Source organism: Macaca thibetana, chromosome 3 (assembly GCF_024542745.1).
Source record: "Macaca thibetana thibetana isolate TM-01 chromosome 3, ASM2454274v1, whole genome shotgun sequence".
NCBI lineage: Eukaryota > Metazoa > Chordata > Mammalia > Primates > Cercopithecidae > Macaca > Macaca thibetana.
The window spans coordinates 42,777,022-42,797,752 of record NC_065580.1 but is presented as its reverse complement, the minus strand read 5'-3'; the positions used below and the strand labels follow the sequence as shown (position 1 = coordinate 42,797,752).

At 38.2% G+C, this 20,731-nt stretch overlaps 1 long non-coding RNA gene across 4 annotated transcripts in view; it reads right to left on the bottom strand.

The window, feature by feature from the left end:
* LOC126951209 (uncharacterized) overlaps positions 1 to 20,731 on the bottom strand; it is a 267,072-nt gene that overhangs the window by 174,459 nt on the left and 71,882 nt on the right. For all 4 annotated transcript variants that reach the window (XR_007724388.1, XR_007724387.1, XR_007724385.1 and 1 more), the window contains 2 exons: positions 11,633 to 11,847; positions 8,824 to 9,009 (listed from right to left, as the gene is read on the bottom strand). This is a non-coding gene — a long non-coding RNA (uncharacterized LOC126951209). The remainder of the gene's footprint in view (positions 1 to 8,823; positions 9,010 to 11,632; positions 11,848 to 20,731) is intronic.

The following is a 20,731-nucleotide window of genomic DNA, read 5'->3' as shown; positions in this document are numbered from 1 at the left end:
TAGTTACTTTTATCCATCAACTCGACTGGGCCCCAGTGCCCAGATATTTAATCAAACATTATTCTGTCTGTTTCTGTGAAGCTGTGTCTTGAAAGAGACTGACAATTAAACTGGTGGACTTTGAATAAGGCAGATTGGCCTCCATAATGTGGGTAAGCCCCATCAAATTAGTTGAAAGCCTTAATAGAATAAAGGCTGACCTCTCCCAAGGAAGAAGGAATTTTGCCAGAGGAATGCTTTTGGATTTGAATGGCAACTCTTCCCTGAGTCTCCAGCCCACTGGCCTACCCCATCAGATTTTGGATTTATCAAGCCTCCACAACCACCTGAACTAGACTGTTAAAATAAATCTCTCTCTCTCTCTCTCTCTCTTCTCCTCTGTATCTCTCTATGTATACACACACACACAACACACACACACACACACACACACACACACACACACAGAGTTTGTTCCACTTCTTGGAGAACCCTAATTCACAGGGCAATTGCACCATCTCAAAATCTTTAACTAAATCACATCAACAAAGTTCCTTTTGCTGTGAAGGTAACATACTAGCAGATTTCAGAAATTAGGCATGAGCATCTTTAAAGGGCCATTATTTTCCCTACCACACTATACAACCCTTATCAGCCCCCACTTGATCAAGTATTCATCTTTTAAAGCATTGAACCTAGCCCTGAGCAATGGCCATCCACTCGCCAAAACAGAAGTTCCCTGAAAAATACTATTCTGAAGAATAGTGATGCTGGACTTCTAGAAAATGAACTTTAAATAAAATAATAAGTGTAATTTGTATACTTTCCTTTTTCCCTAAATGGACCGTTTCTATGATACAGAATGAAAAAGAAAAGGCCCTCTAACTTGTGGTACTCAAGTGGTTTGACAGAAGCTGTATTAGGGCTTCAAGCCTTTTTATTTTAACAGTACTATTCAGAGGGGTTTGCAAGTATACTTAAATATACCACATCTCAGTTCTGTATTTTTCACACATGAAAATGTCTCAGAGACAAGCTATTTAGAAATGTATCTAATGATGAAAAATGAGTATTCTAAGAAGGATGCTACAGTCTACATCACAAAATTGCACCTGTTCTATATCCCATACAATTTTGCACTTTTATTCTGAGCAGAACTATTTGAATATTTAAATAAAACATAATTGAGCATTTGGAGAGCAACTTTTGCTTCAGGTAATAATTTTAACTGACAAGGAATCTGGAAGTTTACCCTCCTTCATTGGTGATTCTAATCCTCTGCCCCTCCGCCAACTTTTAAAATTTCTCAGTGGAAAGTGGAAAATCTCTGATCCACACCATCTGTTTGCCTCATCCAGTAGTGCATTCCAATCTCTGCAACAGAAGGCTTGTGACAACCCGCCATTAAAATTCCTGAGATTGTCAAGACACAGGATACTTATGAAAAAGATTCAGATAAGATTTTTCATGGTTAAATTCCTCACATACACACCCTCTCTCTCAAAGCACTACAAAGCATCAGTAACAGACTTCAGGTAAAACTGAAAAATGCCACACAGAGAGAGCTTTCAATGATTTATTCCATAAACAGGCAGTTTGCTGTGTTGGAATCCCTGACTCATCCAGCTGTGGGATAGAAGTCTGGGCTTCCATTTGCATTCATTTAAATTGCAATTAGCTGGTGGCAGGTCATATCCAACTTAGTACATTCCATAAAGAATGGATTTCCAGGTCTGCCAGAGAACACTGCCCATGTTGAATCCATAGTAATCACCCTTGGTGTTGAACCCAAACAAACAGGGTCACGAGAAAATCGTGTACAATTCTGTGAGTTCTACAACCTTCATGATGGTTGAGAAGTTACTTTCTAAAGCAAGAGACCTTCTGTAGTAACACTGAGTAGTAATTAAAGTGCCAGACACTACACTAAGAACTTTAAATATGTTTTCTTAGTTAACCCACATGACTACTCTATGAATTACATCCTATTATCCGGCCTACTTTTCAAATGGTGTAACCGCTCAGTGGGTTCACCTTTCCCACTGCCTAGACAGAGCCGATTTATCAAGACGGGGGAATTGTGATAGAGAAAGAGTAAATCATGCAGAGCCAGCTGTGTGGGAGGCCAGAGTTTTATTATTACTCAAATCAGTCTCCTGAGCATTCCAACATCAGAGTTTTTAGGGACAACTTGGTGGGTGGAGGGAAGCCAGTGAGTCGGGAGTGCTGATTGGTCAGGTCAGAAATGAAATCATAGGGAATGGAAGCTGTCTTCTTGTACTGAGTCAGTTCCTGAGTGGGGGCCACAAGATCAGATGAGCCAATTTATCGATCTGGGTGGTGCCAGCTGATCCATCAAGTGCAAGTTCTGCCAAATATCTCAAGCACTGATCTTAGAAACAGTTCAGGGAGGGTGAGAATCTTGTAGCCTCCAGCTGCATGACTCCTAAACCATAATTTCTAATCTTGTGGCTAATTCGTTAGTCCTACATAGGCAGTCTAGTCCCCAGGCCAGAAGGGGATTTGCCTTGGGAAAGGCCTGTTATCATCTTTTCTTAAAATTATAAACTATAAACTAAGTTCCTCCCAAAGTTAGTTCAGCCTGTGCCCAGGAATGAGTACAGACAGCCTGTAGGTTAAGAGCAAGATGGAGTTAGTTAGGTAATATCTCTTTCACTGTGTCAGTTACGGTATTGCAGTGCCGGTTTCAATGGCAAAGTCAAGGTAGAAGGGTTTGCCAAGAGTCACATGACAGGACTGGAGACAGGCTATAAACTCAGATAGCGTGTCTAAAGAGTTCATGTGCTCAACTAAAGGGCTTTGCAACATTTATTCCAAGAAGGCTGTCCTTCCTTTATGAAGGAACCACTCTTGACACATCCTTGGATATCATTGAATTTTCCAGGGAATCATGAGAATGAATTTGCACTGATCCATCCACCCATACTCAACTAGTCTGAAGGAACATTGTTACAAGGTGGCTGGCTGAATGAGATAGAGTTTTTGGTTCCAAGAGTAAATTTATTGGCTCACTTACAGATGAATCTGAAACTCGGGCTCATTAACATGACACTTTAATGAGATAAACTAGTAAGCCATGGACATTGTTACAAATAATCTCTTTGATTGCCTGAAGCCATATGCTGTGAAGGAAATAAATAATTAACTACAAGCAGAAACATTTTTTTTCTTTATGTTAAACAAGATGAAACTCTCTAATTATATTTTCCTTTTTTTTTTTTCCTGGAGCTATAAAATTCCCAATGTTGCTAAATACACTGTGTTCCCCAAATTCACATTGTATTGCTTTCAAATGGCTTTAATTCCTTCAAAATGTCTGATGGTTCTATAGTTTGCTGTGAGATCACCCCTAAAGAATAGGAGGATGTCCTCCAAATTGCCACAAATGTTGATCTCTCCTAAGTAATACAATTTTCACAAAAACCTCATGGACAGTCCTCTCAATAGCAGATCAAAGCACCTGATTAAAGATAATAATACTGTAGACTGCTTCTCTAAAAAGAGCTGATGGTTTCTCATAGATAAGAAAAAAGAAACAAACAAACAAAAAGAATCATTGGTTTAGCGCCATAACCAGTGGTTCTTTTTTTCTTATTAAAGAATGGTGCAACAATTTTCCAATGAAACCATTCTTTCAGCAAACTTTTGCCAGTCATCTTCAAGGTTTACCTCACATTTGGGAAGATGTGAACAAAGGTGCCTACACTGAAGAGGACAGAGCTCCTCTCATGATACAAATCTGTACCATTTGGCTACTCAATATAGTTCCAGAGGAGACATTTCAAAATCCTGTGTGCACTCTGCTTGGTTTGAAAGCAAACTTCCATTTCCCTATATCCTGTTATTTTGTTTGCATTTTTATACATCTAGCCATCTAGCACTCACTGGCAACCTCGTTTTTGTTACTGTTGACTTAAAAACCTTCATTTTACCCAAGGTTTATTACCTCATATTTGCCTGCTGTGTTTAGTCTAAAAATGCCTTTAGTTTAGCATTGTTCTCTAAATATATTAATAATTATTGAGGTCAAAATTTTCAGTCTGTATAAAGGTATAAGGAATACATCTACAGATGAAATTATGTGAAGCAAGACTTTATGCTTTGGCTTTAATGAAGCCTGCTCCTCCCCATGCAAAGAATAGCCAGGAACTTGCTCCTTTCTTCCAATTTGTTCCTATGTTCCCATGGCAAGACCAGATACTGGGACACTAAATGCTTTCTTAGCCATACATAAATGGCTTTCATCCTTGCAAACTGACACTCTTACGGTAAGACTAAGTTCCAAACAACCGTGGCTTGTTCAGGCCAGGGCCAGCCCCTGTGTGCCACACAGAATCACTTTGGTTAAGTGAAAGAATAACCTCAGTCTTTTTTTTTTCTTTATGGTGAAAAAATACAAGTTTATATTCCAGAGTTAGAAGCCTAATATCCAAAAGGTAAAAATAGTTGCTAACATGAAGCAACTTCTTTGTGCACCAGTTCATGAGTTCTCCTTATTAGTAGGCTGTCACTATATATGGGTTATTTCTCCAAAGACTCAGAGAAAAACTATAAAAGACAATTCTTTATTGAATAAAACTCTTCCATTCCCCTCAAAAGTGATTTCTCAATCCCTTAGCCTGCCTTTTCTTATCAATCTCTATGCAGAAAAGACTTGAACCTGAGTTTTTCTGACTGAAGTTTCACGTTGATTTTTTGGATATTTTATAGACTGTGTGCCAGGCATCTAGACATGGCTAGAGGAATGATAGTACACAGGCAACCACCAGTCATTTTCAATTTGCAAATGATCTCTTTTCCTATAAATATATGTATGTGAAGTGTCACACCCCTAACTCTGTTTCATGAGGTGCTTGTGACATTTCTGGCTCCTATTGCCCCACAAAGCCTTTGCTGTCATCATACTCTTATTAGTGAAATACAGCCCATGAAGAGCAAATTCCCGCAGCAGGAAACAAGAGAAAATATGATTTAGGATTGTCTGAATCTGAGGCCAGCCACAAAGAGCTGCTGCACTGCTATTAAATGAAAGGCCAACAGCCAAGAACAAGGTCTTCAAGAGGCAGATTCACAACTAAATACTGCAAAGGGCTCAAATCAGGGAAAGTGACCAACTGTGAGAACTCGCAGAAAGAACACAAGTGGAAATGGATTTCCAAACTTACTTGATTGCATTTGTAGGAGGCTCTATTTTCTTTCAAGTGCCTGGTTTGGTACTACATGTAATCATGAGCTTTATTTGTTATTTTTGATTATTAATTGAGGAGCAAACGAAAATAGCACCTTGGAAAGCTAAATTTACCAGAAAGGAAAAGCCAGTATGTCATTGTTTCAAGCTGTTTTATCTTGTGTATGTAGTTTCTTTTCATCTATATTTCAAATATCATAAATAGACTGATAAATTCCCAATACTAAAGGTAAAAACACAATTATCCAATATGTATTCATCCATTGCCATCTATATTCTTTTGATGGTAATTGCGCCTGCCAAAAAGAGAACACAGTAAAACATAATACCTTTTGAAGTAATAAAATTTGAAGGCAATGATTTAAAAATGCTCCCTAGAAGTGACTTCTCCTCCAGGATAGAGTCCAAGTGGGCTCTAGGTGGCTGACATACAAGCTACATCTGCATCTAATGAAAGCCATACTCATCTTGGAGTCAGACAACTGGATTATTCTTTTAGATTGTCCACTTTGGTATATGCTGTGTGATGTCTTCAAGAGTCTTCTGCAGAGAGAATTATCATGCACACACCGTAGGTCAATTAAAAACAAACTCCGCAAACAAACCAGCATTTGGTGTTTTATCTAAGAACTCTAGTGTCCTTAAGGCTTATCTAACAACCCTAATAAGCCCCAGGCTTGGCTTAAATACCTGACTACACATTTTAGTAGAGCCCAGGAGGCAAGAGTTAAAATGAACATGCTAAGGACAAGTACTCCTGTTTGAATTAGCAAAGACTAGTTATTCAACACTTCGAATCTGAATGTGTCATAAATATTATTGATGAGTGCACAAAGGACTACTAGACCAGGAAAGCAGGATTTGGATGGGGAAAGCACTGTGTACATAGGTGGAATTACGTTGATGAATAAAGGACAGCACTTCAGAAAGAACACACCCAAATACAAACTTTACGTGCTACATGACTTTGCCATGGATCAGTTCTATTCACAGAATCATCAATCAATTGACACAGAATGTCAATTAGTTTGCGAAAATAAAATTCCAAACTAAAATTACTTAAACAATAGGAAATATATTTTCTTCGAGAACTAGAAAGCAGTAAGTAGTCAGTTCAAGAGTTAGCAAATTCCATGATTCAGTGATGCCATGAAGGATCTCTTCCCTATATTTCCATTCTTCCCTCTTCAGGGTGTTGCAAATATTTCCCCTCACAGTCTTAAAATGGCTGCAGCAATTCCACTAACTCTTCCTGATTTTACTGATTTAGGAGACGTTTTGTTTGTTTGAGATGGAATTTCACTCTTGTCACCCAGGCTGGAGTGCAATGGCACGATCTCGGCTCACTGCAACCTCAGCCTCCCAGGTTCAATCAATTCTCCTGCTTCAGCCTCCTGAGTAGCTGAAATTACAGGCGCCCACCACCACATCCAACTAATTTTTTTTTTTTGTATTTTTAGTAGAGACAGGGTTTTGCCATGTGGGCCAGGCTGGTCTCGAACTCCTGCCCTCGGGTAATCCACCTGCCTCAGCCTCCCAAAGTGCTGGGATTCCAGGCATGAGCCACCATGCCCAGCCTTATTTAGGAGATTTTTTGAATGAATGTTTCTCCATTTGGTGTAGGCTCTTAGGACAATTTCAAGAGACTCTAAATAACTGTTTGGTTTTTTATTTTCCCCCAGTTACGTGCTTTTGTGCTAGGAAAAGAGTCTACTATGCGCCTCACTATGTCATTCTGGAAGGCCTACCTGTCAAGATTTCTTGGGCCTAGGCTTTGAAATGGTGTGCCATCACTTCTGCTATATTTTTACAAGATCGGCCTAAATTTAAGAAGTAGGAAAATAGACTCCACCTCCAGATTGGAAGAATCACAAAGTCACACTGCCAAGGGCTGAGATGCAGGGAAACTTAGATAACTGAGAACATAGTCAATTCACTAGCAGGTGAATACGTTTCCGAGACTTCCTCAGTAGATTTCTCCTCTGGTCTACCAGGCAGGATTGGATTACATGTCCATGCTTCAGCAGCACGAAGGACCCGGATAGGCAGAGTCTGACATTTTCAAGTTCCAAAGTGAGAAGCAGACTTTGCCAGTGTTGAGAACTAGGGAGAAAGTGGCTCTGTGGTAGGCAACCCATAGTGTCTGCCAAAATGTTCAATCTTTCACCTCAATTTGAGAGGGCAGTTCGACAGTATTTAGACAAGAACAAAATACTGCCTATTGTCAAATACAATTAAAATTAAATAGTTATTTATTTACTTAATTTTTATTTATTAAAATTAAAATTAATTTTATTAAAATTATTTATTATTTATTTATAATTACTTTATTTATAATGTATTTATAATTAATTTATTAAAACTATAATTAAATATTTATTCAAAAATGGGAATAAATATTCCTAGCTCATGATATATATTTTGGAAGGTTTGTGAGAAGATGCTGGATATTAAGAAAAAATTTCAGAAGAAATACATTAAACTATCGGAGGCTAAGGAAAAGAGCCGTGAAGGCTGTAGTCCATTTGAATACGTTGTTAACAAATTGCTATCTATGTACTTGGAATAGCCTGACCATAATATCATAAAAGTAACCATTGATATCACTATATTATTTATAGGATTTTAAAAATACATTATATATGCCAGACACTTTGTTAAGTGTATTACATATATACACATATTACATATATAATATACATTATATATGCCACTTTGTTAAGTATATTACATGTGTTAAGTATGTTACATGACCTTATGAAGTAGTTTTATCTTTTATAAAAGAAATAAACCTCATATAAGTTAGATTAATTGGGCTCAGCTAACTCAGTTAATAAATGACAAATAAATGACAAATATCCATATTCAAACCTACATCTATCAGGTTCCCTAGTGTGAAATCTTTCTACATATCATGCTTTCTCTTTTTTTTTTTTTTTTTTTTTTTGAGGCAGAGTCTCGCTCTGTCACCCAGGCTGGAGTGCAGTGGCACGATCTCGGCTCACTGCAAGCTCCGCCTCATTCCATTCTCCTGACTCAGCCTCCTGAGTAGCTGGGAATACAGGCGACTGCCACCACGCCTGGCTAATTTTTTGTATTTTTAGCAGGGACGAAGTTTCACCGTAGCCAGGATGGTCTCAATCTCCCGACCTCATGATCCTCCCCTCCTCAGTCTCCCAAAATACTGGGATTACAGAAGTGAGCCACTGCGCCTGGCCATCATGCTTTCTTTACTAAGCACATAGAAGAAAAAGAAGGAAAACTTGGGAAAGTAGGAAGTATGACATTGCTGAGATGATAACATGGCTGTGTGAATAACCATAAAACTTGTGACAAAAACATTGTTTGTAACACTTTCCACTCGATACATCAAGAACATCTTTTCATTGTATTAAATGGTAAAAAATTTTTGATAACTACTATCAAGTTTTTTATTCTACTATATGAATATATGACAATTTATTTTAAAATGTATTTCCAATTATAAGTTTAAGAAAGACTATTACATGTTCAAAATCTCCCTCTTCTATTGTCTAAGCACAGAACTGGAGTACAGGTCCTAGCTTCCCATACCGTGGAGTGGCCATGCATTATCTGGCCAGTGAAATGTGAGCAGAAGGATCTATGTAACTTACAGGCTCAGCATGAAACATCATCCATATGACCTCCATATACTTTCTCATGCAGGTCAGCCAAAGACAGAGGCTCTCTTGAAGAGGACTCCTGGGACTCCAGAAATGGAGGAGTCATTAAATGGAAGGAGTTTGAGTCTCTGAATAATTACATGAATGCACATTCATCAGGAACATCCATTTTGGAACCTGTGTGAGCAAAAAACATATTGAGTCATAAAATTTCTGGATTACTTTTTTTTATATAAAGGCTAGTACTATTGTTATTTACTCTAAATAATACATGAGCAATGCTTCAGAGGTCCTCTTTGTAGCTAAGTCTTTCTGCAAATATCAAATGATTTACTTAGAATATATTTTTAGAAGTAGAATTTCTGATCAAAGGGTAAGAACACTTAAAGTTTTTGAAATTGCCTTCCAGAAAGCTTCTGCATTATTTAAAACCCATACCAGCAAGTCAATGAAAATTTCCAAAATAACTCGCTTCATTAGAATTTAACCACATTTTCTAACATGGATAACTTTTGTAAGGAATTTGCGAGGTTCTTGTGTCAGCTATTTTACTAATTATTTATATGTCTTTACATCTAGGTAACATGCCCATCTTTCAATTTGTTTCAAAGATCAAATGTCATGGAATATTAACCGTACATATTTAAAATACTAAAATATATAAGGCGATACAAAAATAAATTAGATACAAATCTAATTTGATGTATGTAAATGTAATAGTTATACATAGTAACAAATTTTATTCTGCCTTGAAAAGATTATCTGCTAAAACCTTGGCCATATGATCTTTAATTAGATTGTTACTTCGCTGGGCTATCATAGTAACATTAGTTACTTAACAATACAGATGTTTCCTTTTTGTAGTTTTTATTGGCTCAAGATGAACACAAGCTTTAGTTCAAACAAAAGTGAGAGAGTGCAACTTAAATGAGGAGATGATAGAATATGCACTAGAAGAGAAAAGGAGATAGATGTGTCGGCTGTTTGTTTTGTTTTTTTTTGAAAACTGCTGCGTCTCCACTCCTGGTTTGACACTTGGAGTCCAGAAAACTTTCCAACTGTGTTGAACAGAACTTCTGTCTCCTCTTGGGAGCAGCAGCAAGCCAGGGTAGACCACAAGAACCAATGAAAATACCTCATCTTTTCTATACTGGGTCACATTTCCCCATTTTTGACAGATGGAACCTTTGGAGAAGAATATTAATGACCACTGGGAGATGACACTAGTCATTTAGGGAAACACTCAATAAATAGGCAAGTGATATTTCACACAGGGACTCCCTAGCTTTGCAAAATGCCTAGACCCCAAAGGAAGCTTTTCCTGGAGATGTGATAATTTCTTTTTTAGGATAACAAAGCTTAATTCTGTAGAACTACCAGACGAAGCAAGACAGTTCACTAATACCACTTTACAGTCTTTTTAAAGATCTCTCTGCTTCTTTGTTTTTTTCTATGAATTCTAGAGTAATATAACTTAGGCATTATCTGGTTTAAAAATACATGATCTGTTTTCACCAATTATAAACCAAATGAGTTAGTATCTCATAAGGATTCTTGAAAGATGCCAACAGTCCAGAGGTCATGCGTGACACCTTCAAGGGGGCCTTCAAAGCCCCTCCAAGTCAATAGCAGCAACCAAAGCCCCAGAAGTCTCCTCTCAGACAGAGGTACAAACAGCCTCATAGCTGGAAGACTCATTTACCACATTGGTGGGCTAAGGAGAAGGGGGGCAAATGCTTGCAAAGAAAACTGACTCTTTATTTCTTGAAATGAGTGAGTCCTATTTTACCCTATTTTTTCCTTGCCAAATCTTATAGCTATCAACCTAATACACGAAAGTACAAGACTAAGATTATTCTGTCGAAAATAAGATAACAGGCCATGTATAGTTGTATATTTTATTCAAAATCATTATACATATATAGCATTATTGCCAAACCACTTTAAAAACGAGTCACAGTTGGCCAGGTGCTGTGGCTCACACCTGTAATTCCTTTGGGAGGCCTAGACGTGGCGGATCACCTGAGTTCAGGAGTTCAAAACCAGCCTGGCCAACATGGTGAAACCACGTCTCTACTGAAAAAAAAAAAAAAAAATTAGCTAGGTGTGGTGGTGCACACCTGTAATCCCAGCCACTTGGGAGGCTGAGGTGGGAGAATCGCTTGAACCCAGGAGGCGGAGATTGCAGTGACTGGAGATTGTACCCCTGCACTCCATTTTGGGTGACAAAAACGAAACTTGATCTCAAAAAAAAAAAAAAAAAAAAAAAAAAAAGTCAAAAATGTTAAGCATGCAGGGTGTGTGCACTTTGCTGTTTTAGATACAGACAACACACATCACACAAGGTTAAAAGAACAATTCAGACTTTCCTCTGGGAAATTTCAGTTATTTTAAAGAATGTAAAGACTAAGTATTTAGTTCAGGAGGAATTCCGTTGAAGCAAATTATGTAAGAACAAATTTTTGTAGCACAATTTCCATCATATTAGAACTCTGTAGATAATTTTAGTGATACCAGTACATTCAGATCTCATATTTTAAAGATAGAGGCATATGTAAAGAAATGTTAACTGAGCTTTAAAATGTTGGAAAAGTTAATTAATGTTATGATTGAAGATTAAGAAAATATGTACTTTGTCAGGATAGAAACTAACAGGGAAATATAAAACGTTATAAATGCCATTCAAATGAAGAATCACTTAAGGTGACCCATCAAGGGATGTTAACAGGGAATGATGATTGGAAAGTATGAAAAGGAATATTAAAGAATAAACACAAGAAAAGTTTCCTGACAGTCAAACCTTTTTCAGTCTCTAGGGAGTCCATGGAAAATCCATCAATTAGATCATACTAAGCAGTACTGTTCAGAATATTAATAAAGCTTTGTACTTCTTCTTCTCAACTTTGCACTCTGGGAAAATATGTGTGTTGCTCTCAGTAGCAGAGTTCTTCAGGTTTTGACTTGTTTTCTTTGTAAACTCCTCCTTCATCAGCAGTCAATAAGAGCCAAGAAGACCTAGTAAAGATGACAGAGAACCAAAATGTAAATGAGGAGTACCCAACTCTAACTCCCGATATAAGCAGTTATATTAATGCACTTAATTTTCTCAGAAAAGAAAATTGATGGTCCACAAATAATTTGTAAATACTTTCCAAAATACCAATAGCACGCTATAATTTTTATGAAAGAAACTCAAAATTCATATAAGGAATTGTTTTCATTCTATAGGATATGAGTTAGTTTCAAACTTTCATGATTAACAGAGGAATTCTCATCTCCCATTCAGATCTTAGGGACTCTTAGATATTTACAATTGAAGTGAGATTTCTTTCATGATTAAGAAAGTTAACCTTAAATGTGTTTGAGAGCTAAATGAAGTAAACTAATTGTTCTATATTAGCATTATTTGATGTCATCTTGTTTCAGTACGAATAAGGTGCCAGGTCACACTATAACGAATAATAATATTAATATTGTTTATCATTAATGGCTTGATACCTAAATGTCTCTGCTTGTTCTATAGCAACAATGGTCTCTGTCACAAATTTCATGATTTTTATTAAGACTTCAAAAGACTATGGCAAAGATTTTCTTACCCCTAGTAAGACTTTGTGTAGATGTTACAGAAAGCAGATGTCCTCAATGAGTGCCATTTTTATTCAAATAGATTTGAGGCTCTACTAGATAGGCCTTGCATGGAATATCTTCATGAACAGCTACATATCCAATGTGGTTCGGCATTCATGTGTATTCCATTCTTTTTTTCTCTCTGTACTTTCTTTTCTTAAAAATAAATGTTATTATGTATATTTAAGGTATACAACATGATGTTGTGAATTAAATATAGATAGTAAACAGGTTACTATCGTGAAGGAAATTAACACACCCATCATGTACACGTTTCTTTTCCAGGACTTGTTACTTTCATGGCTAATATAATAAATAATCTAAGGGCTAGAAGAGAAAGTAAGCACATCAGAATAATCTTTCCACACTTTCCTCTCCCTTTTCTGTAACCATTACTTGTTTTTCCACCCAAAATTATTACTCTGTAGACATTTTCTTGAATTTTTTTATGCCCCCCTCCTCATGGCATTTAAGTCACTCTGTATTTATTTCTACACCAAGCCTTTTTCTTTACTACTGCTGTTTGTAGCAAGCTTGGAGTCTGCTTTTTACCGCTGACCTTAAAGTGAGAGTTTCCTTCCTTTTGATTGTGTTGCTGGAGTCCCTTCCACCTTCCCTGCCTGTCTTATCTCTACTGAAGGTGGAGAAGGCATAGAGACTACCACCTCCACCACCCCCAAACACACGTGTGCATGCACACAGACACACACACACATACACACACACACAGAGCATGCTTCCTTAGGCAGAGAGAAACACTGAGCTCTTTGTCTTTCTGCTTGTCCTACAGAAAAGGGAGGGGAAGAAGCGAGATACAGAGGACGGAACAGGCCAAGTTCTATGACCCTGTCTGTCTCTGCTCAGGGCAGAGAACTTAGATTTCTGAAACTGAACTTTACCCCTCCTCCTCCCATCACACAGGATAGCAGAGTCACCTTGGCAAGCACATGTGTCCATTTGCCAAGATGCCCTGGGAAGAGACTGTATTTGCTCATGAAAAGCAGGATAAGATGCCCGAAGCAAAACAAGTCTTATCTCACTTGGAATCAGAGTGCTACTAGGCACGATGTGGAAGCGCAGAATAGAATTGTCTTCTCTGGAAGGTATATTAGGATGTTTTCATCCATAAGAGTAAAACTCATTAACAAAGGTTTAAGAAAATGGAGAATTCTTTTTATTACATAGTAAAAATCTGAAGCGGCTCGTAACATTGGTTCAGTAGCTCAGTGATGTGATGACTGTTGTTTAATTCATTTGTCCTTCTTCTCGAGGTCACAAGGCAGCTGACACAGCTGTAGAGCCCATGTCCTCCTTAGAGCAGATAGAAGAGGATGAGGAAAGATCCCAGCAGATGTCTGCTTACTTGTCATTAGCCACACAGCCTTTTTCAGTTCTAAAGGAGGCTCAGGAACGCAAGCACTTTACATTTTCAACCTCTATAACTGAGGTTGAAAAGGAAGAAAAGGTTGAGGTTAAGTACTGGGTAAGCCAATAAACACTGTCTGCCACAAAAGCAATCCCATACCCAGATTTATCCGTTTCCTTTCCTTTTGCTTAGAATTACCTATGAAGGACAGCACACCTGTTGAATAGCCCACATTTGACTAGGCTTACAAATTTTAGTATCACTGTTTACTTTCAAGTTAGGGAGATCTTTCTTGCTTTATAGGAATGCAAACAATTCAACAAACAAAAAACCACATTAAAAAATGGGCAAATGACATGAACAGTCACTTCTCAAAAGAAGACATACATGCAGCCAACAAATATATGAGAAGAAGATGCTTATCATCACTAATCATTAGAGAAATGCAAATCCAAACCACAATGAGAGACCATCTCATGACAGTCACAATGGGTATTACTAAAAAGTCAAAAAACAACAGATGCTGGTGAGGTTGCAGAGAAAAGGAAACACACACTGCTGATAAGAGTGTAAATTAGTTCAACCACTGGGAAAAGCAGTGTGAAGGGTTCTTAAAAAACTTAACAAGAATGAGCAATTCCACTACTGGGAGATATTGAGAGCCAGCAATTCCTCTACTGGGAGATACTGAGAGCCAGCAATTCCACTACTGGGTATATACACAAAGGAAAATAAATTATTCTACCAAAAAGACGCATGCTCGTATGTTCATTGCAGCACTATTCACAATAGCAAAGGCAAGGAATCAACAAAGATGCCCATCCATGAATGGTGGACTGGATAAAGAAAATGTGGTACATATACACGATGGAATACTAGACAGCCACAAAAAGAAAGAAATCATGTCCTTTGCGGCAACATGGATGGAGCCAGAGGCCATTTTATCCTAAGTGAATGAACACAAGAACAGAAAACCAAATGCCACATGTTCTCACTGAAAAGTGAGAGCTAAACATTAAAGACACATGGACACAAAGATGAGAACAATAGACACTTGGGACTGCTTGAGAAAGGAGGATGGGAGGGGGCTGGAGGTTGGTAACGCTACCTCTCAGGTACTATGCTCACTACTTGAGTGACAGGATCATTCGTATACCAAGCCTCAGCAACATGCAATTTACCCATGTAACAAACCTGCACGTGTATCTCCAGAAGCTAAAACAAAAGTAGAAGAAACAAAAAGAATTTGAGCATGCTGTGTTTTGGGGCCTGCAGTTTTATCTTTAGATGGCTTGTTGTCTTTAGATGGCGCAACCATCCTGCTGTGTATAACTCAGCTATCATAGAGGTTACATACGTGTATTTAGAATTTAAATGCTAAATTGTAGATAGGGAAACTGAATGAAAAAATAAGCCATCATGTTCATTCTTCTATTATATTTTGTTAAATATACACAATATGACTGTCCTAATCATATCCCAGACTCAATTTTTCCTTTCTTTTGCATTTTCAGATGGCGCCTACAAGCCTGAACAGTTAAACCCTCTATTTGTCCTTGAGTTTTCCTCTTGCCTAAATTCTTCCTCTAGTTCCGACTCTACCCACCCAGTCTTTGATTTTTCTCACAGAACTCTTTGCTTCTCTAGTTATTCATTTCTCCCTCTCTTTGAGAGAAAGCACTTCCTCCTCTGGATACTGTGTAATCTTTCTCAGGACCACACAATGTGCCTTTATGTGTGATGATAGTGGACAGATGTGATTTTTCCAATGGGTTTTATTTTGCTTGCTTATTTATGTATTGCTCAGACTTCAGTCTGAAACAAAATAAGTTAGAACGTTCATTGCTTCTCATTTACACTGAGGTGAGTTTTCATTCATTTGAAGTGATTTGCTAATTATACAAAGTTCTTAAAACCCCTTTATCGAAAACCATGGAATATACCAGGGAAGGTTAAAAATTCCAAATTTGTCTTTTAAAAATGTTTCTAAAAGCAAGGATGCAGTACTATGTAACAATAGGTTGTTTTTTCAAAGAACAATTTTCATAATATTTATGCAAAAGGAACACAAGTAAACGTTCCACAGTCCATGCGTCAAAATTTCCAGTTATGTCTCTTTATCTTGAAATGGCTCATTTTATGTAACAGAGACTGTTAGATCCAGAATAGAGTTTAAGACCTATCTATAATTAAATCTCATTTTTGCAGAAGACGATAGAGAAGCCACAGAAGCTGAATAACCCATCCAAGGGTTCACAATTTGTGAGTGGCAAACCAGTCTCCTGATTTCCAATTCAGGGCTGTTTTTACCATCGCCTCCATCTGAAGGGCTCACCCCTATAATAACCAGCTACAGATACCATACCCAGATCTGGTGGTTCATGTGATAAGAGGCAGAAGTTGGGGCTTTGCAGGGCTGTATCAGGAACTAAGTATTGGGCGGTGGGCTAAGAACACAAAGAGGGAGTAGAAATGAGACCAGAAGTGTGGACCTGCTAAACTTGGAACAGTGGGACACTAGCACATATATTCTCCATATTCTCTGAGCCAGATCGGGATGAGGGTGGCAGGGCAAAAGTTGCAGGTTTAAAAGAAGGTAGAGGCCGGGCGCGGTGGGTCACGCCTGTAATCCCAGCACTTTGGGAGGCCGAAGTGGGTGGATCACGAAGTCAGGAGATCGAGACCATCCTAGCAAACACGGTGAAACCCAGTCTCTACTAAAAAATACAAAAAATTAGCCGGGCGTGGCGGCGGGCGCCTGTAGTTCCAGCTACTCAGGAGGCTGAGGCAGGAGAATGGCGCGAACCCGGGAGGCGGAGCTTGCAGTGAGCCGAGATCGCGCCACTGCGCTCCAGCTTGGGCGACAGACTCCGTCTCAAAAAAATAAAGGTAGAAATGACCACTTCCAAAGACAGATCTCCCACGGTATCGAAAAAGTAGACAGATATTGCATATTGCCTGGGGGAGGCAGGTTAGTTGTAGTTAGCACATTGTTTTACTCATAATTAACACGTTGATCAATTGATCTTCAGATAATTTTAGTTAAGAAATGTGGTGGGGCATAGTCATGGAAAGAAAAACATTATTTCTACAGCACCTGAGCTGAAAAACATTTTCAGAGCATTTGTGCAAACAGCATAGCTAACATCCACCTTAGAAGTATGCTTTCTCTGAAAGAAAATCCTTTTTCAATTTACTCCTGTCCTTAGTTTTTCTACTTTTTTATTCATTCATCCATATAGTCGTCAGATTTAGGAACTACCTACTATATACCAAACAACTTAAACACTGTCAATATTTACAATAACGAGATGCTTTTTTTTTTCATGTGGTAGAGGCTTGGAAAAGATGAAATCCTTCTTTAAAATGTTCGTAAATATTTGTTCTGCTAACTTGAAATAAGTAATGTGTTTGTGTTCAGAGCAAACAATTCCAATGTCTCATTTTAGGAAACAAATTAATCTAATCTTTATTGAATTTTAAATCAACAACAACAAAACACTCTTAAAAGAATTGGCTGGGCAAGGTGCAGTGGCTCATTCCTGTAATCCCAGCACTTTGGGAGGCTGAGACGGGCTGATCACCTGAGGTCAGGAGTTCGAGACCTGCCTGGCCAACATAGTGAAACCCTGTCTCTACTAAAAATACAAAAAAATTATCCAGGTGTGGTGGTGCACACCTGTAATCCCAGCTACTCAGGAGGCTGAAGTAGGAGAATTGCTTGAACCTGGGAGTCAGAGGTTGCAGTGAGCTGAGATCACACCACTGCACTCCAGCCTGGGCAACAGAGTGAGACTCAGTCTCAAAAAAAAAAAAAAAAAAAGAATTGGCCATTAAAAAATGGGATGCATCATTTTATGTAAAATCTATTCACAAATAGAGTACTTACATAAATGGCAGAGTTAAAATGGTGACTTAACTAATAGTTTTTGTAAACTTGAGAGCTGTTCCGCATCATCTTGAATAAAGATATTTTGTGTAACTTAATTATGTGGCAGGTCTTGGTTGTCTTTTTCATCTGCCTGATGCTAATCCCACTCCTAATCTTCAGTAAAATAGATTAAAGAGAAAGAGACTCTGTTAGTATAATATACATACAAATGAAGGTGTTAATCACGTTAAACATGTATCTACTCATGTAATAGTCATTTTCTGAGTAGCACTAATGCCTGGATTACTCCCCCTGCTCTCCTCCTAGGTTTTTGGATCTCTCTTTGAGGAGTAGAATTATATTCTGCAGGTCCTGCATATACCTGTAGGGGACCTTAGGGGGACGTGTAAAACGCATCTTTCTCTTGTAAACATTGCTGCCCTGTAGCGTAATTTAGGATTATTGTTATATGTTACTAATAAGTTTACATTCTAGTCTACCAAATGATGGGGATTGGGGATAGTATATTTTACTACAGTCAACGTTCATAATTAGTTTACATACAAATTAACTGAACAAATTAAATTCTATATGCAATTACAAATATATCTAGTAAAAACTCTGGTTCTTGTTTTGTCTTCCAGTGTGCTTTCAGCAAAAACTGCTAATATGCCTCAAGCCACAAGCCACGTGAGGGCAAATAAAACTGTTTTTTAAAATACATTCCCCAGCTGATTCTAACTGCCCAATTCATTTCTGTTTCTTTCCACGAACCATTTCTACAGCTTATCAGCAGGATTGCCCGATGGATCATTCCCAGAGATTTGGGCAGAGTGCAACTAGGATGCCTATCATCCCTGGCAACAAATAACCATGTTAAAAAAAATGTTCTCCACAGCAGATGCAGCTGACAAGCTCACAGAAAGAATATGGGCAAATAAAAAAGACATTCGCAAAGAAAAAAGAATTCAAAAGCTAACATAACTCCCCCAGTGCCTGGCACATTATAGGTACTCATGGAAAGAATATAATCTCCATGTTCAAACAAGAAAGCTAAACTGTTCACATTCGACTGTGGCATAGGCAGATAAGAAATGTACCATCAGCAGGGAATAAATAATGTCACCCAAGATGACACCCAAAGAGCAAAGGATCTAGAGAGGTGTCATGAAATTTTCTAAAATAAAATCTCAAACTAAATCGACTTAGTGATTAAACAATGTAAATTTGAAATGGGGGTAGGGTGAAGAAGAATTGAAAAATCAAACCAAAAAAGCTATCAACTGAGCTTTCCCAATGACAATGAGAATAACTGTCAATCAATGACAATGACGATGACAGTAAGTATAACCATCAAAACATATTTCATAAGAGGATCACAGGTGGTAGACATTTCCCATATTTATTCATCATTCCATCACAGAGAAATCAGCCACCTTTTGGTATATGTGCTAGATTAGTTCAATCAATGATTATTAGCATATGTTTTAATGTCCAAAACCTAAGAACTGCTGCTGTGCCAAAGAAATCAGGGCGTAGACAAAAGAAATGCAAGGAATTCAGCCTCACCTTTTAAAGTTTTCATGAGAAACAGCTTCATGAAGAAAACACTTGTGTATTAATACAAGAAGTTTAACTCAAGAGTGTGTGGGTAGCATATCAAGCAATCAAAGGTAGCTAAGCACAGGATGTAGAAAGAAACAACATAAATGCAGAAATAGTTCAGGCATTGGCTACACGCTGGCCCGTGAAACTGGCTGCTCCGTTTTCTGTAAGATCCTACTCAGGCTGCCGCTGGGTAGGCAGTTAGTAGAACCGGGGACTAGACAGGAGTTAACTACCTTATCCATCCCTTTTTCTCTCCACCGACTGCATCTATTATCAAAATACAAACCGCTTCCCACCACCCCCAAAAAAGTGCATTTCAGTTGAAAGTAGTACTCTGGTGGCACAGAGAATGGTATTTCCAATGTCTTTTTCTCAGATTGTTTATGTATTTGCACAGAGTGTTAGCTAAGTCCCTTTATTATTTCTTGCATCGCAGCGTCCCTCCATGTTTATTTCTCTGGTTTACACCAGCAGTGTAGTATTATTTCTCCAAACAAAGGAAACGTGCCAAAGTATAATTTTATAGTGGTCTCCACTAGCCTCCTTCTTTGTCCCCTACCATTTCAGGCTGCTCAGTTCTAGGTTTCCCCACAGTCAGTGGGAACTTGTCAAGGCTTTTGCATAATAGCTGACATTTTGTGTGTTATGCCTGGCACTATGCTAAAAGTTTCTTATGCATTATTTGCATTCTTATTTGGTCAGTAAAACAACTTTATGAGATATGTTGCTCTATTATCCCCATCTCTAAGATGGGGAAATTAAAGCTTAGAGAGATTAATTCACTGACCAAAAGTGAGCAGAGCTGGATCTGAGCTAGAAGAGGCTAACTCTAAAACCCAAACACTTTTTTTTTTTTTTTTTTTTGAGACAGAGTCTCGCTCTGTCGCCCAGGCTGGAATGCAACAGTGAGATCTCGGCGCATTGCAACCTCCACCTCCTGGGTTCAAGTGATTCTCCCGCCTCAGTCTCCCAAGTAACTGGCACTACAGTCAAACATGCCACCATGCCTGGCTAATTTTTGTATTTTTAGTAGAGACGGGGTTTTGCCATGTTAGCAAGGCTGGTCTCGAATTCCTGACCTCAGGTGATCCATCCACCTTGGCCTCCCAAAGTGCTGGGATTACAGGCATGAGCCACCATGCCTGGCCTAAAACCCACATTCGTAGCCACTTCAATATATCTGCTGTCCTTTAAGAAAATATCAAAGCAGTCCAAATTGCCTTTTGAAAAATGAGAAAAAACAAACAAACAAAAAGAGCAGAGAACACATTCTCGCATCCTGCCTCCCTCCCCACAAAACCCATGTGGAAAAGACCTTTACTTATAATTTTGTGTGAAAGTGACTAATGTACCAATGTCAGTGCACTTTAAGAGAATCTTTCACTTTTTAAAAAAAGAATTGTGAGCAAAGACTAAATTCTCAAAAA